Consider the following 26,518-nt stretch of genomic DNA (forward strand, 5'->3'; position numbering starts at 1 on the left):
AAGATTTTGTTCCTTAGGCCTCATGAGACTTATTTGCACCGCATTTAGAATTTTCAGGAAAACACGTATCTATATACATATATCCATAGAAAGGATGCCAGTATGTTCGCTATGTGTTTCCAAACGGCTGCACGAATTTTCTTTCAATGCAGACGTGTTCACCGTTTCGACTTAAGTGTTTAAGATAAACTTTTATGTGACTGTATTTTATTGTTTACTTCAGTCTCTTAGCGTATTGTGAAATTAAGTTTGTGATGGATAAATTTGTTACTAAAAAGGCACGCTTGGAATTTAATGATACTGCATGTCAACCTCTGACAATTATTGTGTCGTCAATTGCTTCATCGTCATCAGGCGAGAAGTGTTCACAGCTGAAACGTGGACAATCTGGCAATGGAAGATCATTTCAGAAGTCTTGGTTGACCAAAAATGCATGGCCAGAACATGCAGAATCCCCCCACACTGAATCACTAACTCTGTTTATTATTATAAAAAACGTTCAGTCTCGTCTTTATTTGTCAATGAATAATTCACTAGGACAGTGCTCTCATAGTCGACTATGGACTACAAAAGTTAGTTTTGGATGTACACACAACCACAGACTTATTTATTTTTACGTCTTTATTTCCATTTAATGAACCCATTAGAGGATGTCTTTAAAAAAATTCAATGCCCTCATATAATTGTTACTGATCTAGGAAAAATATATGAGGGCTTGATTTGTATAATGAATGGAAGGCGTGACAGTTTTGAACCCTTTTGGGAATTGTGTTTAAAAAAGAAACCTTCACAGATTGATGACCCTTCGCTTCCTCCGAATAGATGTATGCCAAAGAAATATAAAAACGACGAAGGTAGCTCACCGCACACTTTCAAAACCCCTAAGGAATGCTACAAAGCTATTTACTATGAAGTTTGTGAAGCGGAGAAATCTTGCATTACTGAGCGATTTGCACCCACTGAACTCACGCAGATTATTGCAGTTAAACAAGAGAGTTTGCTTTTAATAAACAGAGGGCAAACAAATGTTTTGAAATGAACTGAGTTTTTCAAAATGACCTAGACATTGAGAGACTGCACTTACACTTTCATATATTAGCCGATATTGCTAATAAAAAAACAGCTGATCTTAAAAAACGTGCGTAATAAATGAAAGTACATTACACAAGAGACTGCAGATATGAGAAGCAGTGAAGTACAATTAGTTTCTCCAAGTTGTTCCGATAATGGCAGCGACAGCAGAACGGTCATTAAATAATATCTTCGATCAGCAATGGGACAGAAGCAAGTGAATAACTTGGCTGTTCTCCATGCCCACCGGGATGTTTTGGAAGAATTTGGTTGTTTGGATATCGGACCAGTAATCAACGACTTCATATACAGTAATCCGGTCAGACGGTCGACATTTGCACTTTTCTAAAGACACTCTTGCCCTAATAATGGTATTTATAGCAATATTATAAATTTTATAAAATGTATAAATACATGCAAAAATTTTAATTTTCAGTTTCGAAATGTCAATGATAAATCAGTACTGTTTTTATTTATTAAGTTTATATCTATATTTCATACTACAGTACTGTGTTATTTATTTTGAAGTACTACAGTATTTTTCGAGAGTAAGACCCAATTAAAACCCGATGTTTATATACTTGTTCACCAAAAGTATTAGGCTTACTGTATAACTTCACTGATTGTATTAAATTATTAACGTTTAAATCATGTTGTAATTTAATGAACCCTGAGTCTTATTCAATGTAAACTTAAATTAGCTATATCACTTATTAACAAAAGTGCTATTGCTTAGCGACAGCAATATTTCATGTTTTATTCTTTTATGATACTTTACTTTTACTACTGTTTTTATTTATTAAGTTTATATCTATATTTCATACTACAGTACTGTGTTATTTATTTTGAAGTACTACAGTATTTTTCGAGAGTAAGACCCAATTAAAACCCGATGTTTATATACTTGTTCACCAAAAGTATTAGGCTTACTGTATAACTTCACTGATTGTATTAAATTATTAACGTTTAAATCATGTTGTAATTTAATGAACCCTGAGTCTTATTCAATTTAAACTTAAATTAGCTATATCACTTATTAACAAAAGTGCTATTGCTTAGCGACAGCAATATTTCATGTTTTATTCTTTTATGATACTTTAGGATATATTTGAAAATAATTTCAGTTAGTTCAGAGCTATATATTCCCTCCACTGTAATAGTCTATGAGCGTATTTATAACTGTAAATGAAATTGGCTTTTTACTAAAATAACGTGCTGTTCACGGCTGCCGACATACAAAAAATATTGGGGGCCCAAAATCTTGCACCGCGAAATTTAATAAGTACTTGGTGAGTTTTAAGTTTTTTAAGCATTTTAGAATAGTCACATGATCAACATTATAACCCTGATACCTCGAATCTCGATATCTGTACACTACGGGGAAAATCGACAAGCCCAATTTTTTCCTCACACCCATAACGAATTTTTTGAGGGGGCTCGGGCGCCCTCAGGCCCCATGAAGTCGGTGCCACTGGTGCTGTTGATGTTTTGTTTCTTTTTTCAAAGCCAAAAACAACAGGTGAAACGGAAGTGTTGATGAAGAGTCGGACGGAGTGTTCTGGAAGTAGCGGTCAAGTGTTTCGGAAGCGCTGAGGAGGCGTCACGGAAGTGTCCGGGAAGCAGATTATGATCCTCTTGGAACGCCTCCGGAAGCGTTCGGGAAGTGTCCATCTGACACCTGACGCTGCCACAATGCAGAAAAATATTTCCACATAGAAAAATAAAATTTATATTGTAAATCATAGAAATAATGATGAAGAGCAGCTTTTGTAAAATGAAAGGTAGAAACAATTTATGAAAAAAATGCCGCGTCCAAGAATCGAACCTTTGACCTTCGTGTGCGAGTAGGATTCAGTAACCACCGGTCTACCGCTCAAAAAATTCTACGCCACTATAAAAGGTGCGACCCTCGCTGGCGGCGGTGGGACTTGGGAAATCTACGGCGGTACGTCCATCCTCTTCGCTACCATAAATTGCACTGTGTAAAGCCGTAGCTGATTTTAGTGTACTACCGTGATAACACTCAACCGCTACTTCCACTCCCGCAATACTTCATCGACGCTCCCGCTTCTCGTGGTTTGTTTGTGATTTCTCTCAAATGCAACTTCAACTGTGATTTACCCTTTCCATCATACATTACAAATGACAAATTATCAGTCATTTGAGGAAGTGCTATGACCAAAATAGGCCCACCCTACTCGCGAAAGCGCGAGGGAAGTGTTCAGAAACGAGTAAAGAAACCAGGGAGATTTCGGAGAGCTTTTGGATCACTCCAGGGGCAGTGTATGGAAAGCGTCGCTCGAGCGTCCTGGGAGCGTTTCAACTCGGGAGTGACGAGGAAGCGTCAGCAAAGCCGAAGTGTCGAGAGACGTGGAGTGTTTGGGAAGTGGAGGAAGAGTTATTGGGTTTCCAGCAGGGTCCAAGGGGTTTCAGCACCGACGTTTCGAGGGCGACGACTGCCATCGTCTTCAGGGTGAATCTTTTATTTACTTTCTTTTTTTTTCAATTTTTTCGAAAATTTCACCCTGAAGACGATGGCTGACTTCGCCCTCGAAAAGTCGGTGCTAAAAAAACCCTTGGACCCGGCTGGAAAGCCGAAATTTCTTCCTCCAGTTTATTCGCCGGGATAACCTTAGATCCTTCATTGTTCGAGAAGTGTTTGGGAAGCTTTTCAACCAGGAAGTTCGAGGGAGCGTTCGGCAAGCGAAGGGTCGACAGTCAGGTATTGTTCAGGAAGTGTTCGGGAAGCTGCCGGGAAGCGTCCACATACCGTTAAACGCTTCCTGAACACTCCTGCAAAACTTCCAGCACACTTTCCCGAACGCTTCCGTTTCGTCTGGGATGTTTCAGGCTTGTAGAATTTCCCGATGTGTCGAGTTATAGTGAGTCGAGTTTTCGGGATTCTGATTTTGATCAAACGACTCCTCTAAAAGGCTTTTTAAAAACTTTAAAACTCACTATTTTTCACCTAAAATAAAATAAAAAATTCTCAGCGCATAACCCTCGAATTGCCTCCCCTTCCTATACTATTTATATGTCCGCCTCCCTGTTTCCATTAGTAGTTGTGTGTCCGCTTATTGAGTATTTTAAGCCCCCAAAATATGGATACTCGTACACACGAGTAATTCATAATTGGGTAAACATATTCACCTCAAAAAGACCGACTAAGTTAGTAATGAAAAGTCCTATGAAGAGTAGGAGAAAAGAGAATCCTCATGAAAACCTTGATAAGAAGAAAGAACGACTTTAAAAGGTCCAATCTTGAGACATGATGGCCAGATTATACAATCATTGAGGGAAATGTAGAGGGCAAGAACGGAAAGTAGGCCTTCAACAAAATATATGGAACGGGTAAATAAGGATGTGAAAAAGAAGAAATACACAAGTGTGAAAATATTAGCTGATAGGAGAATCAAGTGTAGACCTATTATTACTACCATTATTAGTGATGTTGAACAATGATGATAATGTGATGCATCGGCACACGTCAAAAATAATGGATACACTAATATATAAAGATTTTTCTGAAAATTATTGCAATACGAAAATTGTCTGTGCCCAACGAAATGATTGCAAAAAATAATACTTTCAAAATTAGTAAGTAAAAGCAATTATTTATGACTAAAAAAAAGTACAACATCCAAATATAGCTCGCAGATATCCACCTTTCATGATACGATTTCAAGAATTATTTTTTTCAAATGATGCTTTGCTTATTCAAATTTACAACATGTGGTGTCCATTTTGGAGGTAAAAAATTCTCAGAGTAAGAATTGAATGTTATGCACAGTGTTTCTCTATAAAATATTCAGAGAAAATTGATAAAATTTTTTTGCATGATATGGATGGATGACCTGACAAAAGATTTCAAGAATTATTTTTTTTCAAATGATGCTTTGTTTATTCAAATTTACAACATGTGGTGTCTATTTTGGAGGTAAAAAATGCTCAGAGTAAGAATTGAATTTTATGCACAGTGTTTCTCCATAAAATATTCAGAGAAAATTGATAAAATTTTTTTCACATGATATGGATGGATAACCTGACAAAAGTTGGGAATATAATTTGGGAGGGATAAGTATCTAATAAAACAAACATTTTGCATCCATTTCATGAAAGGAGTGGTTTAAAATTAATAGTAGCTAAAAAAATAAATAAAAGGTCAAGTGACTTTTCTTTCCTGGAACAAGATTGTACATATATTTATTGGCATGGATAGGAAAATAATGTCCAAGTGATTCAGGTCGAACCATTTCAATTTGTTAGAAATGAGAGGAAAATTTCATATTTAAAAAGTCATAACTAGCCAAGAATACAATGGATGGAGTCAAAATCAATCTAAAAAATTATATGAACAGCAACGGCTCCAGGATAGGGGACAAACTGGGGGAAACTTGCAGGCTGGGAAACTTGGGGGATAACTTCCCAGTAGCAGTACAAAATTGCCATTTTATTTAGTGGAAATTGGATACCGCAGGGGGATTTGTAGTCTCCCCTAACCTCTTCCTGGATTCACTTCTGCAGGTGACCAATTTTGTTTCCTCAATAGTATTAGATTCTCAATGGAGCCATCTGGGCCACATATTATCGTTCCCCTCCTAGATTTTGATGACGGAGTAAAGCATATAGAAAAAAGGAAGCTAGATATTATAGCCTTATTTAGGCAGCTTTAAAATTTTTGTGGGTAAATTATAAGAAATTATGACCATTAAACACATGGGCAATATGGAGTGATTGGAGGCCTTCCCTTGGTTAATTTTCGGAAGTAGCATCACCGGAATAGATTTTGATGCTATACTGGATCTTAATCACAAGATGATCGTTGTTTTAAAATAGCAATTTGGTAAGAAACAACACTGTAAAAAGTAAGTAACTTTTTTACAGCTTATATAATTTAATAATTTATTACGGTCCTCATATGTTTTAGTGAATTTGTTCCTCGATATGGCAAGGAAGTCTAAAAAAATCTCTAAAATGATCCTTTCAAATAGCATCAGGTTCAATTCTTATACTTTTATCTTCTGACACCATAGGCGGATCAAGAGGGGATCACGGGGGCTCGTACCCCCCCCCCCCCCATTACCCTCCAATATGCAACATTTTTAATATAGTCCCATTATCATTGCGTTTGTTTGGTACTACGAGGTACATTGTCCGCCCCCCCCCCCCCAGAACGAAATCCTGGATACGACCTTGCTTGTGCCCCCCAGAAAGAAATCATGGCTCCGCCCCTGCTGATGATAAAGACAGACATCCATGCAAATGGTCAGCAAGTCCCACGCATGATGGGAAAATCTTTGACATCCATTAAAGGTGCGTCTTATCTTAAGTCTCTGTACTGAATCCTCACAATAGCAGGACGATGGTGTGGAAGATGGGTCTTTGTTGCATCCCCATCCTCCCACCACCTGCAACAAGCAGAGTCCGAGATTTGCAAGAGAGGCAGATGTCCCATTATGAGATATTGAACAATAAGTAGGCCTGCAAATGTACAAATTTCAATATTTTTGCAGTCCTGGACATGGTCCCCTCATACCAGGCGATTGTCGTAAGACCAGTTTATCATAAAACAGCCTTGAGTATTGGGCGAGGCCAAAATTCTGATCACGACCATTCCTTTTAAGGGTGCAACTGGCACCAATCACTACTAGTGGTTCCGCGTTAGCCATTTCATCACCTAATGATAAACAAACTTGCCCAGGTACCTAAAAATTTTCTAGTTTGCATTGACTACCTAAATGGTTGAGTGCCAAGAGACATTATTTTTTTTCTATGCAGGTTAAAATAAAGTTGACTATAAAAAAGGTGATTTTTCCTACTTACGGTTACAATGTAGCACTTGGACTTCCGCACAGCGCGGTAGTACCTAATCCTGTTCGGATGTGGCTTTTTAACGATGCGTAATCTGAAACTCATCTGTCAGCATGTCAGCAATATGCGTACACACCCGATCCTCAACACCAAAATGATAGATGACTCTTAGCAGTTCCTTCAATTCAATTCATTTTTCGCAGACTCATTTGAATGAATCTCGCGGTAAAAATTTTCACCTATTAATGTCAAGTCAATTACGGAATAACAGACAAATCTGCCAAGTCGAAGAGTAATTAATGAACTTGTACCATGAACTAAAGAACCAACATATGCGCTCGAATTACAAAAAAAAACTTAATTCACGTCACAGAATGTCCATACTTTTCCCTGCAGTGAAGGGCGAGAAATAACTTCCAACCGAATCGCTTCATACTAATGTAGCACGAAGTCGATCGTATCCATAGATTGATAACAAGTAGTTCAATATGTTGAGCGTTTAGTTACCACCTTCCCACTATATTCAAACCAAAATATACAATTTTGCTTATCATAATTTCAGCACGCCAATACCACCTGACATAGCCTCTAGCAAGTGAAGTTAAAAGGGGATATGTGGTAACAATCGATATTTAAAAATTCGATAGCTGAGTCTCCCGTGCTAATGTTCAGACAGAACCACCTGTTGGCTGATACACAGCAGTATGGATTGATGTATATTATTACATTCCATCATCACATTCTGAAAATGAATATAAGAGTTCGGGTTTCGTAACTTATTTCATCCATATTGAGGGCAGATGCCTTAATTACCTCACCCTGCCAACAGTGTTGAAGTTGTCACCTTAAAATCGCCATTATTGAAATGCATATTGGGTATAGTCTCTAAGGCCACTGCTGCAAAACCCGTCTTTCCCTTCAGAATATATATAATTAAAATATACAGCATTTACCTCGTAATGAACTGCATGAAAATAATGTTGAAAATCCCAAGTGGAAGTTAATATGGTAGTAACGTGTATCTAATGACATAGTCTCCCATCGCTGGGAATATGCAACATCGGAATTTCACAGCAGAGTTGGCACTCAACTGTGCGGCGATCATTGAATACTCAACAAGCTGTTATAATGGATCTTGTCTGAATACATATTCTACCTCTCCCCGAAAAACGATTGCTTAATTTTTTTTAATACTTATGTATTCTCACAGAAACCTGAATAATTATCACTACGTCTACCAAAAGAGCTCAGAGGCCTATCCGAAAAGAGAGAGTGGGGTGAATTAATGTGTTGCATTTATCATCGTCGATTTAATCGATCGGTCTTCACCACTTCCATTCTCCTTTCCTTGCATTTGCCTCCCTATTTTATGTGACCATATCACAGCGATTACCTTCGTGAAGTGTAGCTAATCTAGCTTCTAAAAAAAATGGAATCAGGGGACATAGTAATTTAGCACAACTGCTTTATCATCATATACAGACACTATTTGTAATAAATGACATCTATATCAGTTACTGCTGATTTAAAATTAAAGATCATACTGGCTGGGACAATTTGCCACTAATGGTGGTATACCACCTTCTAATTTGTATACAAATTGGTAGACAGAATTCCGTTTCCCCACCCTTTCGACACCTGTAATGACACCACCTTGTCTGGTATAACCGGATCGGTTCACATTGTTTTTTTTATTAATAGAAATAGTATTATTATTTAACTTGACTATGAAACTTGACTATTGAATTTTCTCCGAGAAATTCTCTCCCTAAATACATTATCAAGAAAACCAAGTACTGCATAGTAATGTTAAGAACCATTTATGCTGTAAAAAATGTTTCCTTTACTGCTGGGCATTTGCGTAACTTCCATAAAAATAGAAGAAATAAATATTTCTCACTCATTAAAACAACTCCACTTACTGAAAAATTATATTTTCCACCAAAGCCATCAATATACTCAATATAATCGCATAAACAAATAAATTAATTCATCGAAAAACAAATGAGATAGGGTTTTAAGAATGGAATTTGCATTGCAGATCAATTTTTTAAAGATACCGAGACTGGACAAAATGTACAGGATTGAAGAAAAGGCTTTAACAAAAAATAAATGGAAAAAGCACAGTACTTCAATTCTTTATAATCATTAAAGTTGATTCTGTACATAACAAAAAGTATATTCCTATGATATAGCACACTGGAAGAATTAGAAAAATACTCCGCAATCAACTAAAAATCAAGTTTTATTGTTAAGAAATTTATGGATTTGATGTGATTACTTGAAATGTCACATTATTTTAAACGTATGATCACATGTATATCATTATCAACGCACATCATAGAAGAAAGTGTTTGAGAGCAGTGAAAATAAATGTATCTCTGAAACCTCCATTGGCATAATATTCCATTGGTAGTGAAAAATAAATATAGAAGATACATTTACAATTATTTTAATTCTTAAAAAATGTTTCCTTTCTTAAAAAAAAGAAGTATCACTCATTCACCATGTGATAGTTAAGAGAAAATATTTTATTTAATCAAATTTAATTCCCAAAATAGGCGAATACATAAAAACTGCAGAATATAATTTAAAACCACACGATTATTGAATCAGTAAGATTATCATAAAACATTTCACACAAAAGACCAAAGGATACACTGGGGAAGACAACATAAACAGAAAAAATTACAAGAGAAAAAAATTGGGTAAATCCATCACTCCTTCAAACCTATCCAGCAAATTATTTAGAACATTCACAAAATGTGAGAGGACACTAGGATACCACACTGCTTTAGCCAGAGGAAAGTCACAATTCAATCAGGTCTTTTATTTCATCATTCATTAACATCACCAATTAACTTTCATGGACTTTCCTCTGTTACTCCCCCTCCCCACGTAGAGGGAGCAGGTTGGATTTGAGGGGGAGGGAGGGTGGGGAAGGATTTTTAGTTAAGGAAGGGAAGTTAGTGTTAGCATTACTACTAACACTACTATTATTACTACTACTACTACTACTACACTCACTCACTCATACCAAGCACACATTCACACACCTACGATCCAGCCCATTATAATCTAACAACCCATCCATCGCAGCAGCCCCACGAGGTCGAAAACGATACGGACCTAAGTTCCTGATCCTAACTAAGATACCTAAGTACTACGTCAGTACTATCTAATTTCCTGCGCATAAAGCAACGCATGTCGAAGACGATTTCCTACTCTCCTGCCTACATCCCCCTTAACGCTGAAAAAAAACAACACATTACAATAAATAAATTACAATAAAGTACACAGCAATAAAAAAGCACACACAAATAGTCCAAGTACACCGATGAAAGCAACACGACTCCAGGCCCTTTTCTTCAATTTCTTCAATCTTCGTCTCAAGTGACAGTTTGATGCACCGCTTTTCCAGGACAACGCAGCATAATGCAGAATCACCTGTTCAAATAAGAAGCATCACATGTACTAATGATGCAAATAACTACCAAATCGCATTTTTCCCCTCCCTGTTGAAAATTAAATTTGAAATAAGACCTAAAGAAAGACAGGCTTAATAAGAACTGGATCCCAAGTAGCAAAATCTTATGTAAAAATTATTTTAAAATATATTGCGAGAACATTTTAAAATGACTTTAACATAATTTTGAAAACATATTAGCCTTCTCTGTTTCAACGTTACAAATCTTTTTTTCTACATTTCAAAATGATTTTAACATAAGTTTAAAATATGTCCTACTCTTGTATGAGCTATGAAATATAGTTTTTAAAATAGTTTTAAAATATGTTGTAACTAATTCAGCCTCTTTTTAAAATGATTAATTGCAACATGTTATGTTAATATGAATTAAGTAATCAGGTTTGAAATTACAAACTGTGCCAGAAACAGTAAAAAAAATTTTCCCACCTAACAATTATCCTAGTGTCAACATGCGTGAATATTTCGAAGGAAGCAGTACAGGCATCGTGAGAATTACAGAATCTCCTTATATCTGCGTGCTTTCAGGGAATGCCCATCATCACCATGGACGCTAAGAGAACTTCGAAATCAGATGTCTGGGTTTGGATTAGAAAGCGAATATGTTTATAGAAAGTATACACTCAGGCCTTATCCGTTTTTAGTATGCAATGAAGCACATATTGAGAGTGTTTTCAGGCGTTCCTTGATTGTATTCTCGGATCATGCAACATCCATTTTTTTATGATATGCCTTCATTTTGGGATTATTTTCCCGTAAATTCATTATTTTAAATTTCTAGAAATATTATGGAAAACTGCCAAAAAATACCGTTTTGTGGATTTCAAGACGGCGAAATTCAAACTCACTTTTGAAAAAAAGGATTCATTTTTGGTAGAAAAAGTCTCCAAAATCATCCGTATTACTTGTCAGTCACCCACATTCACCTCCAAGGAATGAGAATTTTTATACTGGTTTATTTCATCACACTGGTATGACTGAGAATATGAAAATTTATATGAGCGTTTTAAAATGATTTCAAAATAATGACCTAATTATTTCAAAATTATGTTAAAATGGTTAGAAAATAATAATCAAATTATTTCAAAATTATTTAAAATGTGTGTAAAATTATTTTAAAACAATTTCAAAATTATTTTTACATAATTATTTTTCTGTGAAATTAAAAAATGAACATTTTTGGCAAAAATAAGCCATTACTTCCTGCATATCCAAGAACATACTATCAACAAAATGAGATCAAATGGTACAAGACTTAAAAAGAGCAATGCCTAATACATTATTTTAAAATTATTTTAAAATCTTGAAAAAGTCATGAATTTAGCCATCTTATGATATTTTGATTTTAAAATCATTTGAAATATTTTTAAAATCATTTTTCAATATTCTTTTGCTACTTGAGATGAGGCTTTTCAAATAAATTCCTATACAAATTCAGGCAAAAGGACATATTTAGGGTGAAATTAATAAAAACATTCCTAATTTAAGTAAAAATACTTTGCGACTGTAATAAGTTCTAGCAAAGCCAAAACGGCATAAATTATCACATTGATTTCTTTAGAAAGATGCACATTCATAATCTTGCAGTAACTATGTGTCGTAGTGTAGCACTGACATTCCGTTTACGGTTACATGACCATTATGTTCCAGTAATGGGTTTGTTATCTAGAGAATCATTTAATTTATTTTCTAGTAATTAATTAAACTATTTTCACATTCATGGCATACTAAAATATTGATTCCAACAAATTATTAACAAATTAAGAGCATATTTAAATAGTAGGTACATTTCTTAGGTCAAAGGAAGGAAGTGAGAGTATGAACTTAATTGGTATGTCTGAAGAGAAGAAAAAATAGCATCCTAAAATCTAAATGAAGGATTGCAGTAAATACAATCAAGGTATTCGGAAATAACAATGAAAACTCTTCCCTCATGATCCATTTTCGAAAAAATACTATCTCATCAAAAAATTTGTGACTAGGGGAAGACATATGTCTCATGGTTAGAAGACTAACTTTTCATTGTGATACTACACAAAGGAATAATTTACTGTTATTGGATCGTAAATCTTGATATCGAATTGGAAAGGCAATAATAAAAAGAAGCAAGTAATCAAAAAGCAATTATTTTTACTAGCATAAGTCAAAATTACATGTTGTAAAAAAGTGGCTCTCTTAGTTCATGAAAAGGATAATATTTTTGATTTTCAAGAGAAGGGTCACAACACATGTATTAGTTTTTTAAAGGAAAGAAATTAAATCCATTCTTACCATTAAGTGATTGCATCCAATCCGTTCAAATGTCTCCATAATCCAGAGCAATTCTGTCTTCTCCCAAATTGATATTCAATTCTGGGAATGAGTCTTAGCTAGAAAGAGAAAAATTTCGAATGTTAACTGAAATTCAGAATTGAAAACCAGAAAATACTGAAAAAATTAATTACTTAAATATCAAATGTGGCAGTTGTTTAAAAAATGATTCTAACCATAAGCAAGAGAATAAGAAAGGCAATTAAGATAAATCGTAAAATAGACAAAAATAAGTTTACAGAGTAATTGTATATATTGAGAGTAATGGGCACTCACTGCCCATTGAACTGAAATTGTGGACAAAATATATCTAATACCGTTCTATGAAATTTTAAATTTTACTCCGGAATGATTTCAAAGCTGGAAATATAAAATATGAAAAAAAAATGAAACAATGTTAGTCCAAAAAAAAAGATTGTCAAAAAAATTCTCATTTTCTCAGTTGATTTTATAATAGAAATAGCTATTTTAATTTCAAAGTGAGATCTCGAATGTATGAATTCGAATGGAAGCGGAATGTAATCTTACTGTAATGGGATGGCGCCATGTTCTTCGCGAAATAGGTAAGCATACTGCATGTCCTGTTCTGCAGTTGTCTTCTGCTCTTCAAAACCTGTGGAGAGGTCGGATTAGTAGCACATACAAGGAATAAAAAAACCCTTGCACTCCTAGCCTTACGTTACGCAATTTTCTTTGGCCCTAATGGCCCAAATCAAAGCTAACACTCGCACTGTCCTAGTGATGAGGTCCACTTCATCCGTCGTCTTCTTTCATCTGATCTTCAAATCCAGAGATGACTTTCTTCATGCTGTCCTCTTCGACCGATGTCTTCTGCTCTTCAAAACCTGTGGAGAGGTCGGATTAGTAGCACACACAATAAATAAAAAAAAAACTCTTGCACTCCTAGCTTTACGTTACGCAATTTTCTTTGGCCCTAATGGCCCAAATCAAAGCTAACACTCGCACTGTCCTAGTGATGCGGTCCTCTTCATCCATCGTCTTCTTTCTTCTAATCTTCAAATGAAGAGATGACTTCGCTGTCCTCTTCTGCTCTTCAAAACCTGGGGAGAGGAGGATTAGTAGCACACACAAGAAATAAAATAACCCTTGCACTCCTAGCCTTACGTTACGCAATATTCTTTGGCCCTATTGGCCCAAATCAAAGCTAACACTCGCACTGTCCTAGTGATGCTGTCCTCTTCAAACGTTGTCTTCTTTCTTCTAATCTTCAAATGAAGAGATGACTTCGCTGTCCACTTCTGCTCTTCAAAACCTGGGGAGAGGTAGGATTAGTAGCACACACAAGAAATAAAATAACCCTCGCACTAAAAATCCCCAAAGCCTAGTATACACTCCACGACAACATACAGGGGGTACCTTTGCACTCAATCCAAGTGAAAGTCCCATTCCTGTACGCTGCAATGGATTAGCGTGAATACCAAACCTTGGTTCAAAAGGCTAAAAATAACGCACGCATGTTAATCGCCTATCCTTACGTTACGCAAATCAGTCGGCCCGAATGGCCCAAATCAAAGCTAACACACGCATTCGCACGCGCACACGCACACTTCAACCGTTGTCTTCTGTCTTCTTTTCTCCAAATCCAGCGATGAATCCAATCTGTGGAGAGGTAGGATTAGTAGCACATACAAAAATATACATAACACTGCCCTCCCCAAAACAAAAAAATACCATCACACACACACGCACACACACACCCCTACCTAAGTTTTCTTTTTGAGATCTCATAATCTAAATAAACCATTCTAAAGGTTTATAAGGCCTTTTATTTCAGTATTCATTTGGGGACTTTGGGATTTCTTTAGCGCTTATTTCATATTCATTTTCTCTACCTTGTTCTTGGCCAATGATCTTTGTGAATGTTTTTATTCACTTGAATTTTAATACCATTCATCATAACCTCTCGTTAGTTGCAACCATATAACCATGTATTCATTCTTTACTCTCAGAGTCAATTTCGACGCTTTGCTTAATGTTCCTTCATATCTTGATTCGTACCATGTGTCATTTGTGTGTAAACGGGAATGCATGAGTTAAAGACGCATCGACGTAAACCCAGAGAATCGTATAAAAATATCCGTCATCAGCCTAAAATTCCTAGAGATGAAGAGCCTATCACCACATCTAACCCCCTTCCCGCATTGAAGACTTATTTCTTCTCTTCTTTCCTCTGTAGCCGATGATTTGAACTTGTCCATTTCTCCATTTGGTGATTCCACTTTTCCTTGCTTTGAAGATATTTTTTCCAAACTCTCTGATTCTGCAAAGAAGAGAGAAGAGATTCCAAGTTACTTCACTGAGTAAATGTCAATAATTGTGGAGATAATAACATGAGCAAGGTGGAAATTAAATAAAAGCCAATTCATAGGAAAAAATCATAGGGAAAAGATTTATAATAGCACTACGTTCTTTTAATATTCCCATGCATTGATCTCTTTTCTGACTAGCTACAGCTAACTCAATTTCATGCGACTCAGAGATCCAGAATTTTTTAAACATTGAGTAGTCAATCACATATCCAAAATTAGCAAATAAAAAATCCCACCATATTCAATATTTGCTGATCCAATGGATATAAAATGTTTAAAAATTTCAATCCGCTGATAGAAAATTAATAAGTCGTACTTAAAGGTTTTAAACCAAAGGAAGTTCTCTAGTTTCATTTATTAATTCATCCCTAATTTATTAATTTATCCATTCACCATGTCAAATATATAACCAACGCCTTAGGCTTTGAAGTCATATGTTGCGTATGTAAAGTTAAAAAATACGCATAAAATTACATGTTACTAGCTTTTTAAAGCGATATATACACTAAATATTCATAAATATCGAGCTGCCGCCTTAATTTCAAACTTGCGAAATTAATATCGATAACTTAGTTTTCTTTTTGAGATCTCGATCTTAATGAACCATTCTAAATGTTTGTAAGGCCCTTTACTTCTATGTACACATTTGGGGACTTAGGAATTACTTAAGCGGAATCATTTTCTCAACCTTGTTCTTGGCCAATTATATCTGTGAATTTTTGCTTGCAATATGAAATTACCTTTCAGAAAAACAGGCGATAAAAATAGCTAATGCACAAGAGATTAATTGCAAAGATAATGCAATAACCATAAAGAAGAGTTACACCAAAACCGCGTTGATTGTTCGTTTGACAACTTCAATTCAGAATATTCTACATTTAGCTCGTTTTGTGGGACCTGAATGAATATCCATTTCATAAAACGTACGTTATTTGGGAATTAGAATAACTAGCGATGGAAGATTCATGAAAGGAATTACTACTATCAGCAAAATATCCCAGGCGAAGGAAAGAACTACTTACGGCGGGAAATTTAAACATACACGCAAAGAAACAATTCATTATAACTTATATTTGGAGTAGCTTCCCTACGGAAGTGAGGGATGAAAAGTGACAGTTGCGGAGTGTTGGAGATATAGTAACAGCTGATGTTTGTAAACAGTTTGTTATCACCATTGTTCTTCTAGTTTACGTGCCTTTCTAAAGTAAAGAAAAATAAAAAGGCTGACCCACCGAAAAGAATAAGCTGCATTCTTTCTGCGCAAAATCCAACTGGTTATGGGCTCAGAGGTTACGCAAGGATAAGAAGAACGCAGTAATAGAAAGTAAAATCGTGTAAGAAGAAAAAGAAACAGAATCCGGACAATTTAATTTTTCACGATGCCATCGAATGCTCATAGCGAAAGAATAACCGTCCAGAAGCTAAATGATAATAATTATCAAGCATGGAAATTCAAGATGAGAATGGTGTTAATAAGAGAAGGTACGTGGAAAGTAGTTGATGAAGATAAACAAGAAAATTCCGCGGCGGGATGGAAAGGAAAGGACGAGAAAGCACAAAGTACCATATCCCTTAGTGTCGAGGATGGTCAGATAATACACATTTGCAAGTGTAAAAGTGCGAGAGAAATGTGGTTAGAATTGCAAAAAGTGCATGAAAGGGCCAATTTAAGCAATAAATTGTATCTACTTCGAAAACTTTTTCAATCAAAACTTAAAAAGGGTCAATCAATGCAAGAATGTATAAAGTCAACATTAGAACTAATCGAACGTTTGCGGAGCATCGGAGAAGAAATAAAAGATTTTAATATAGCTGCTCTCTTGCTTAGTGGTTTGACAGATGAATATAGCACCCTTGTAATAGCCCTTGATACGCGTCCAGATGACGAACTCACATCAGAATACGTAAAAGGAAAACTGATTGATGAATTCACACGTAGGAATGAGTCCATAATATGCGATGATTCACGCAACCTGCAATCGGAGTCAGCTTTGAAAACACGAAAGCCACATGAATCCAGATCGGAAAGAAGTAATTATAAAGAGACTCGCGAGTGTTTCGTTTGCAAGATACGAGGACATTTAAAGAAGGATTGCAGAATATGGAAAGCAAAAATGAAAGAGTTCAAAAAGGAAAAAGACAGTCACGAGGCGCGAGGTGCTACAGATGCCAGCCTGAACGGCTGAACGCATCGTTTGCTACTGCGTTTTGTTCATGGTACGTAGATTCGGGCGCTACGAGCCACATGACAAATGATATTGACTTCTTTACAAGAATTCGTCGAAATAAAGAAGGAAAGGTAATCGTTGCCAATGGGGAATTCATTGCTATTGAAGGGACAGGTGAAGGATACCTCAATTGAAAGATATCTCCGACAGAAATAAACAGGATACTATTGAAGGATGTTCTGTATGTACCTGATTTGCGAGGCAGCCTACTCTCGGTAAAGAAATTAGCTAAAGAAGGTAATGTGGTGACTTTCAAGGAGAATGACTGAATAATTGATAAGAAAAGCACAATGCAAGCTGTAGGAAAGATTGATGGTGATCTTTATAAATTATCATGTCAATAAATGGCTAATTCTGCGAAGTTTGGGATTCACCGGAATTGTATTCATCTATGGCATAGGCGGCTTGGACATAGAGACCCAGTTGCAGTGAAAAGATTAATTGGTGATAAACTTGCTATAGGAATAGACATTGATAACTGCAATAAATTCTTGAGGTGTTGGGACTGTGTAAAAGGAAAATTATCGAAGAAATCATTTCCCAAAACAAGTAGTTATAAAGCTCAAAGACCCCTAGAACTCATTCACTCATATTTGTGGTCCAATGAGTACAGAAACTCCAGGGAAGAAACGTTATTTTCTCACATTTATTGATGATTACTCTCGTTACACAGCTGTATATCTGCTACGCTTAAAGAAAGAAGTGTCAATCAAAGTGGAAGAATATGTTGCAGCAGTTTCTACTAAATTCGGAAGAAAACCGTAAATTCTGCGAACGTACAATGGCGGTGAATATATATGAAAGAAAACTCAGGATTTTTTAAAGAAAGAAGGAATTGAGTTTCAGACCACAGTGCCATACAGCCCTGAGCAGAATGGAATAGCAGAAAGAAAGAATCGTTATCTAGTTGAATCAGCTCGATGCATGCTGTTAGATGCGAATTTGCCAAAACAGTATTGGGGAGAAGCTATCATGACTGCATGCTATTTACAAAATCGCTTGCCCAGTAAAGCCATTGATAAAACCCCATATGGGCTGTGGACTGCTGAAAAACCTGATCTTCAGCATATACGAGTATTTGGAAGCAAAGCTTATGCTTATCTTCCCTAAGAAAAACGGAGCAAGTGGGATTCACGTGTTCAAAAAGGAATTATGGTAGGATATAATGAAACGTCCAAAGGTTACAGGATCCTACAACCCAGTACGAATAGCATTATCATCAACAGAACTGTAGTATTTGATGAAAATGTTACAGATAAAGAGGAATGAATCAAGGATATCGACCTAGAATCATCTGAGCGTTATACATACCAGGATGATAGGTTGATGAGAGAAAGAGAAATACCAATCACCAAGATAGATGATAACACCAAACTGGAAATGGACAGAACAGATCAGCCAGTTCGAAAATCATCAAGAGAATGCAAGAGGGTGCCACCAAAATGGTTATCATACACTGTTAAAATTAACCCAAAGCCCGATCCAGAGTCTTTAGAAGAGGTAATGGAATTGCCTGCAAATATATAATGTGTAATGATGAGGATCAAACGGATCGACTGACGATGAGTGAGAAATGCTAAGTCCTAAGCAGAGTAGTAGAGAAGAAAAAAGAACCCTCATGAAAACCTTGACAAGACGCCAGTCAAATTTCCTGTTCGCACACTTACGAACGTATAGTCACAATTCACTTTGTCCCATGGTATATTTTATTTTAAATGCATGCGGATTGATGTCTTCAGTGATAAAATGAATGATGAATTGGAACATACACAGATTACGTACGTAATTACCGCGAAATACCTTTTCTTCTACAAAAAATTGATACAGAAGTATGTATGTTATTTATTTTTTCCGACTTGGGAAATCGATGTTTTTTTGCCGAACAGTCAGTCTCTACGGTACATCGAGGGTCGCACCAGTTTTGAGTGGGGAAACAGCCAAGTGCGAGACTTTGCTCAATATTTGTTTTCGGGGAGGCGGCCAGGCTATTTGAGGATGAGATGCTAAGTAGTATGTGTCGACGAAACTAAAACTAAAGGCATATTTGACATAATTTCCTACAATTCAAACGCACGGCAGGTAACAGCAAACCAATCTTAGTATTATTCTTTGAGAGTAAGCTGTCGAGCGTATCGTATAAGACGTATCATCCATTTTTTCTTACCTTCTAACCGCTCCGAAGATTGAACTATCCATTATTACGTAAATTTTCAAGTTTAATCTTGACCGCTCCGAAGCATGAATTATCCGATATAACGTAAATTTTAGAGTTTGATCTTGTCATTTACCATATCGCTCTCGAGTTTGGTGTACCTACTGCTTGAAAACGCTCCTCGCCACATCCACATTTTTTCAAATTTAAAAGTAGTTAGCTAGTTATTGACTTGAGTAGTTTTCTGTCTTTTGCTTCAGAATATCTCTACTTATTTTTTATCTCTTAATTAAAATTAATTAAAATATACAGAAACAACTTGGTAAAGAATTGAATTGAAATAATGTTGAAATTTACCACGAGAAGTTTTTATTGTAGTTAGGTGTATCTAATTTAAGAGCCTCCTAAAGGTGGGAATGTGCAACATCGGCACCCAGTAAAGGTGGCATCCAGCTGTGCGGCGAACATTGAAGGTGGTTCTGTTTCTAATATATCCACTGTCAATTCACCATTGCTTTTTTACAAATTTATAAGTGGTTGATGACTTATTGATTTGAGTAGCTTTTTTCATAGTCTTTTCCTTCGTTTGTCTTTGGATTATCAAACCAATCGATCCTGGAGGAATTCCTTGAAGTATATATCTAAGGAGGATCTTAGTTTGCTTACAAATATTTCCACAAGTAATTTAAACTTTAACTATAAACTTTATAAGTGGGCCTCAACGGCTACTGCATATGAACTTTATGGATCCTTAAGTGGTGGAGCACAAAACATGTACAGATATCTGAAAAAACTATTTCGATAAGTATGAGGCTAAACACTACGTTACTTAAACCTGAACACAATGTTTCTGTCATCAATGACATCGATTGTAACCGTGGAGGAAGCGCATGGTGATGAGTAAGACATATCGTCGGATGTCATTCTGGTGAGGAGAAGGCAGAGCAGAAGAGTATAGCTTGACGTATTTCACCAAATTAAGTTAAATCACATCGTATACGAATGCAAACAGGACAATTTATATTATTACTTAGTTGGGGGTACTTGGGGTACTCAGATACTGGGGTAGTTAAAGGAGTTTTGATTGGGATAAACTTTTTATGGGCCCCAGTTATATCTTAAAGGGTTTACGTCAGAATTATTCCATTACAAATTGAAATATTATTTGCCTGAAGGTCCCTAGATATGCATGTAAATTTCAGTTGTTGTCTTTCATTTATCCCGTGAGACTTTCTCATCATGTCGGCGGCCCGAAGGAGCGTTGTACGTTGTAGCAGCATTACGGCAACCCGATATGCAAAAGTTTGTATAACCCCCTGCCATGCCTGTTAACATACAGGTGTAGGCGGTAAGGGTTTTGGGTTTGTTTTCAACAGTGGCTACCTATATATTTATCAATTACACAGCTAACGCCAAGCTTGGATCTTTATTGAATGACTGGGGCAAATACGGAAAGTGACGAGATGTGTGCGGGATGCTTATTGTTAGTATGATAAATGGACGGTGTAAATGTCCTTGTCATTCAGGAAATAATGGCTCGAGCGATCACTTTTTTAGTCCATGAAAACATCTTTAGAGCTATCAGCCATAGGGACGGAAAAAATGATTGGGTGATACAGGATTCAACTCAACAACCTTTAGGTTACCTCGGCTGGAAGTTTGGCTAAATTTAAGTTCCAGTATGTGAACGAATAAGATGCACTATCGTTTTTCCTTAATCCAAGACAAGACACCCTAGACATCCACTTAACTGACGGGGCCGGGACGCTGAAAGCTTGGAACCTCGCGCACCAAGAGTCGACGAGGGCGGACGCGAACGCGACTGAGATACCGAGGAAGACCGGAGTCCTATCGATGCTTTTTGGAAATCCCGTTATTTTCCAGCATTACCGCTCCCAAGATTAATTTATGTGATATTAAAATCTTCGCAATGCGAATTACCTCTGAGCCTAAGTTTATTTCAATAACTTTACTCGTTTTAAAAAATCAGCATTAATTTTTAATGAGTCATCTGCATAGATAATTTTGATGGTAAGAATGCCTTATAATAAATGAAAAAGAAATGCTTACTTAGGACTCGAACCCCTCCAGAACTTTACGTCAACCACCGCGGGCTAAAGAGACCTACTCGGCTGCAAATCAACGTATTAGTGAGTCATAAACGGAGAGTGCAAATATGAATCTAAAGAAATGAAAAACCTCGCCACGGGACCAACGCGAGCGTGGACGAGTGAGTCTCCTCTTGCATTCCATCGGCCAATATTAATTCCAATGGGGCTCCTCGTCGGCTCTTGTTGTCCTGACGGCGATAGATGCATGTTATTTCGAGTCCCAACCTTCCAAGTTTTCACCGACCATAAGTTAAGTGGGTCTCGTGGGTGTCTGCAAATTATTGAAAACTATAGTACCATTTTCGTCTGAAGACTTTCACAGCTTCTTTTATCTATGTTGTTGGTGGTTTTCGGGTATTGCTGTGTAGAAAACATTTTTACTCGACGTTTCACTCCTCCTACTGGGAGCGTTATCAAGAGAATGGAAGGAATTTATTCTCCATTATAAATTCCTTCCATTCTCTTGATAACGCTCCCAGTAGGAGGAGTGAAACGTCGAGTAAAATTTTTTCTATAGTACAATTGATAGTGGAATACCCGTTAGTAATATGCTAAATAAAGATGATTTTAAAGTATACAATGACAACCTAAGTGAATAGAAGCATGCAAAGAATGAAATACAGACAATGAGTCGGTAATACGGACGAAATAGATATCAATGAGCGAATTCACTAACTATCGATATATTAAGCATCACAAATATCCATCAGAAGTTTAATTAATAAGATCGAAATAGATACTCTAAAAGCATATTCATACTCTCTTATCTCATAAGTTCAACAATATTCAAGTCACATGTCTGCAAGTTCACTCACCATTGAATTGAAGTAAAATAGTTTTAATTTATGGTATAGCATCAGATTGGATCATGTCCTTTTTCAAAATTAGAAAACTAATATCTATGACTGCAATGCAGCGACAAGTGTATCTCAATTCCAAATCACCAAACGTGTGACTCAATTGACGCTTAAGGCTGAAGATAAGGAACCCTTTTCTTCATATACATCAATGATTTGTCCACACATCCGAATCTAGGGCAAGTAGTAGTTTATGTAGTTGATACCAACCAAATTATTACTAATAGTCACTTTAATTCGGATTCAATAGAGCAGTAGGAAAATGCAAACAACGCTATCGATGAAACGATAAGTTGGGCGAACACATCTGAATTAACTTCTACGTAGCTAGGAACACTGCTCGACGACCCTGGAATGCAATTCTTTAATTCATAAGCAGCTCATAATACGCATACACATTGAAAATCATTGCAATTAACACAAGAATTTTTTCCTGCATATCCTCTATTTCCTTCCAACAGGTTATTTGCTCTTGTCAATTCATTTTTTACCTGGAATTACTTAGCCACTTATCAGATGTCACCCGTCTAACCATGGTATTTTTGAACGCGCGTTGGTTCTGACGTCATCTTTACGCTGGTTGACAATGAAGGTAGTGTGAACGGGGCAATAGAAGATTAGGGGCAACCACCACGATTATCCAGATAACTCGAAGCTACCCCAATCGATTCAAACACGATTGTATTTTTCTTGAGTAAAGTATGCCCTGGTTAAACAATGATAGTCCCCCATTCGAATTTCAGGTAAGGGACTACACGAGGGAGTACATTGAAGAAGTGTGATACATTTTCTTAAAGATGAGAATATGAATCGTGAGATCGCTTCAAAGGCCAGAAAACCGGAAGATAAAAATTTAAAGAAAGATTCTCGAGGTATTACGAATAAGATTAATGAAATGGACCTAAGTAGGAGACTTATGGAGTGGAAGCTACTTACATAATAATACACGAAAGATTGCTAAACGGTAAAGACGAGGTGGGGATAGAGCTTAGAAAGACAGCCGATAAAAAAGCTACGTATAGTTTTTAATAAAAGGTTGGTAATGGTGACGTTAAAAACCAAAAGCCAGAACTACTGCAGCTTTGGAGGATTTCAAGCCTACAAAAAAATGCTAAAAGATGCGAGGGTGGAGTAGGTCTATCAAGATACCACAGAAGAAATCAAGCAGGTAAGAGGTGAAGAAATTCTCGGTGACAGAAATGCTATCACCGGCGAAGCTCAAGACGAGTGAATAACCGTGAAAGAGGGATGATGTATCCAAAATGAAGACTGGCACTGAACGCAAGCCAAATGAAGCGTAGAAAATACACAAGGAAAATGCCAGTAGAGAGGAGAAGATTCTAAATAGACTAAATTCTGGCTAAAAGAAATATTCAGGAACCAAGAATAGGACGACAATGGCTACCCTAGGACCTAACTAAACCGACAGCGGCTATAACTTATAGCGATGTAATGTCTACCTAAAATAATTAAAGAACTGAAGTTCGGTAGTCGCTGAAGAGAATACCGAAGAATATGAATACGAAAACTGAGAAATGACAAATGAGAATAAGGAACGTGATCTGTCGTAAAGCCAGGGAGGTCTGAGAAACACGAACGACGAATGCATTCAAAAACATCATGCAAGGGGAACAGTTGAAGCAGCCCAGAGGAACCATTTTAAAATATAGAGCGTCAGATTTAATAACGAAAGTGACAAAATACGGAGAACTAATGACTAAAATGAATATCTACAAGTGAAGATATGGATTGTATAACTGGAAGAGTTTTACAAGGAACGGAGACTTGCCACGAAAACAATCGAAAAGGATTTCGGGTAGGGTGAAGACGGGAGCCCAAATGATAAGACCAGAATTTGTCACAGCAGTTGCATGGTAGATTAAGAATTCAATTCCTAGACTCGTAAAAGAAGTTGAGGTGCTTAAAATTAGCAGGTTAATCATCCACAATTAACATAAAACTAGTGGAAGCGATAAAATTAGGACCTAACCATGAAGACATAGTAACTGGGTGAGACGAGGCTGTGTTATTTCTCAGGTAATTCACAAAATTTACACCTAGAAAGGTTTGATGAAATCAAAGAAAACCTGTCAGGAGTCTTAATGTCATGAATATCCATGAGCAGAGCCTTTTTAACATTTAAAAAGATTATGTCATCTGATAATCACCAAAAAATATTACAGTGCAGCAAAAGACGAAGTCAATAATAACATAAAACTAGGGAAACAAACAGTAGAAGAGGTAGTAGACCAACAATACTATTTGAGAAGCAGAAATACCAACGATAGAACAAGCAAGAAAAAAATAATCAGTAGTATAGATGAGGAAAAGCGATTTTCAGACAAATGGCATCATTATATAGTGAAATGTAATCGCTCAAAATTTACATGAGCTACGTAAACCTCTAACATTTTAAATTCTCCTGTTGCATTCGTAAGCACCATTGTCACGGAGGATCACACTGGTTAATCAGCTGAGTATGTGTGGCATAAAACGCTATGGAAAATAGTAAACTAAAAAGTACCTTCTAGTCAAATAAATTATCACAGAATAAGTTTGTATGCGAACTGAACATGATTTGGTTAGCATGTTACTACTAAGAGACACAAAAAGAAGTATAAGACCTATGCATGGGAATATTTAAATATCCATCAAATATTGTTCACTTAATGGATGATATTAACTCACCTAATTTCTCTAGTCTTCGTCCTCTTCTTTGTAACCTCATCGAAAATCTCCCTTTAAATCCCACCCGTATCACGGAGTTTATTCGCTACCCCATATTACTCGTGCACCTGAAAATAAAAAGTTCGCATTAGAGGCTGGCAATGTTCACGCACTAAAAGTTAACATGGAGCAATACTTAAGGATGATGGTAAAGTTAAAGCCTAGAACAATTTGTCATTCTAACAACGATGAAGAAGGAATGTGTATTGATTTATGGAATGTATTAATGAAAAAATAAAATTCCAAACGAAGCGCTGTAAATGCAATTAGAATCGCAAATATTTTCTTATAGTCCTTACTCATGAAAATTATAAGACCGATTATTACAGCGGTTTCGGGTTGGCAGTTAGATATCAGAATGGAAGTTGTTGATTGCTATTTCCTAGATTTAAACATTGAGTACTTTGTAAAATGCCTTTTAGAAACAATAAATATGTGTAAGAATTCAACATTCAGTTAGCATCAGGAGAGAATATTTAGAGGGCGAATTAGGGTTGATGACTGATGCTCACGGATAGGAGCTAAATTTTGAAAATTCAGGTTCTGTCATAACCGAAGACGAAGCAGTGTGGCTATCATGAATTACGCTGTTCCACTTATACTTTTAATACCCCATATTTACAATCACAGCGATAAAAATCATCAGATTGACTTTCGGAAAAACGTTTCTAAGCTACCAGAGAACTGATAGTACGCTACCGGATTGCTGCAAGAATCATGATTCCTGTATTCAAACCGTTATCTTTGATGTCCTAAGAAATGCAATCAATTCAAAGGCTAAACTAATCACAGGTAACTTACTCGTTGCAAATGTCGACACTCCATAACCGAACGCAATTTTTATAAGTTACACCAATTATGCTCAGAAACGAATACACTTAGTACCTATGTAAGTCAAGAGGCATCAAACTAAATGAATAATCAAACATTCGTCACATAAAATCGCTCTGACATTTCGACCATCGCCGATATACTTTTCACAAAATATATTATTTTAATTCAAAATTCACAGGGCTGAGAGTGAAAACAGGACGATTTTAACCTAAGGGGATATTTCCCTATAACCGGCATTCTTAAAAAAACACTACCATGAAATTAACTTTAACTGAAACGGGAGATTCCTCACGTGGTATTCAAGGTTGAGGCAGCAGACGGCTGGCTTAATAAAAATTGTTTATTCAAAATAATAGCCACTCTGATCACGTTTACTTGAAGTTGAATAAATGGTATTTGCGAATAATTCTCCATTACAGGGAATTGACAGCACATTGAAAACAATACGAAAAATCCTTCGTCAAAAGAATTGGTCAAGTACTCACCTCTTTACCCCAAGAGATCTAGCCGCGAAGTGAAGTCCATGCACAGAGGGAGGGGGACCTCCGACACTTCGCCAGCCACATGACGAATACCTGTGACGTCACGGTAATTTCGAATCGT

The 26,518-nt window shown here is 36.4% G+C and overlaps 2 long non-coding RNA genes across 2 annotated transcripts; both read right to left on the reverse strand.

The window, feature by feature from the left end:
• Positions 1 to 9,906: 9,906 nt before the first annotated feature.
• On the reverse strand, positions 9,907 to 13,336 carry LOC124167229. Its single transcript, XR_006866636.1, has 3 exons — positions 13,205 to 13,336; positions 12,638 to 12,735; positions 9,907 to 10,329 (listed from the first exon to the last, which is right to left on the reverse strand). It is a non-coding gene; the product is annotated as an uncharacterized LOC124167229 (long non-coding RNA).
• A 1,238-nt stretch (positions 13,337 to 14,574) lies between these two features.
• On the reverse strand, positions 14,575 to 26,473 carry LOC124167230. The gene is made up of 3 exons (XR_006866637.1): positions 26,401 to 26,473; positions 25,043 to 25,149; positions 14,575 to 14,957 (listed from the first exon to the last, which is right to left on the reverse strand). It is a non-coding gene; the product is annotated as an uncharacterized LOC124167230 (long non-coding RNA).
• Between the last annotated feature and the right edge of the window lie 45 nt (positions 26,474 to 26,518).

This window comes from Ischnura elegans, chromosome 10 (assembly GCF_921293095.1).
Source record: "Ischnura elegans chromosome 10, ioIscEleg1.1, whole genome shotgun sequence".
NCBI classification, from domain to species: domain Eukaryota; kingdom Metazoa; phylum Arthropoda; class Insecta; order Odonata; family Coenagrionidae; genus Ischnura; species Ischnura elegans.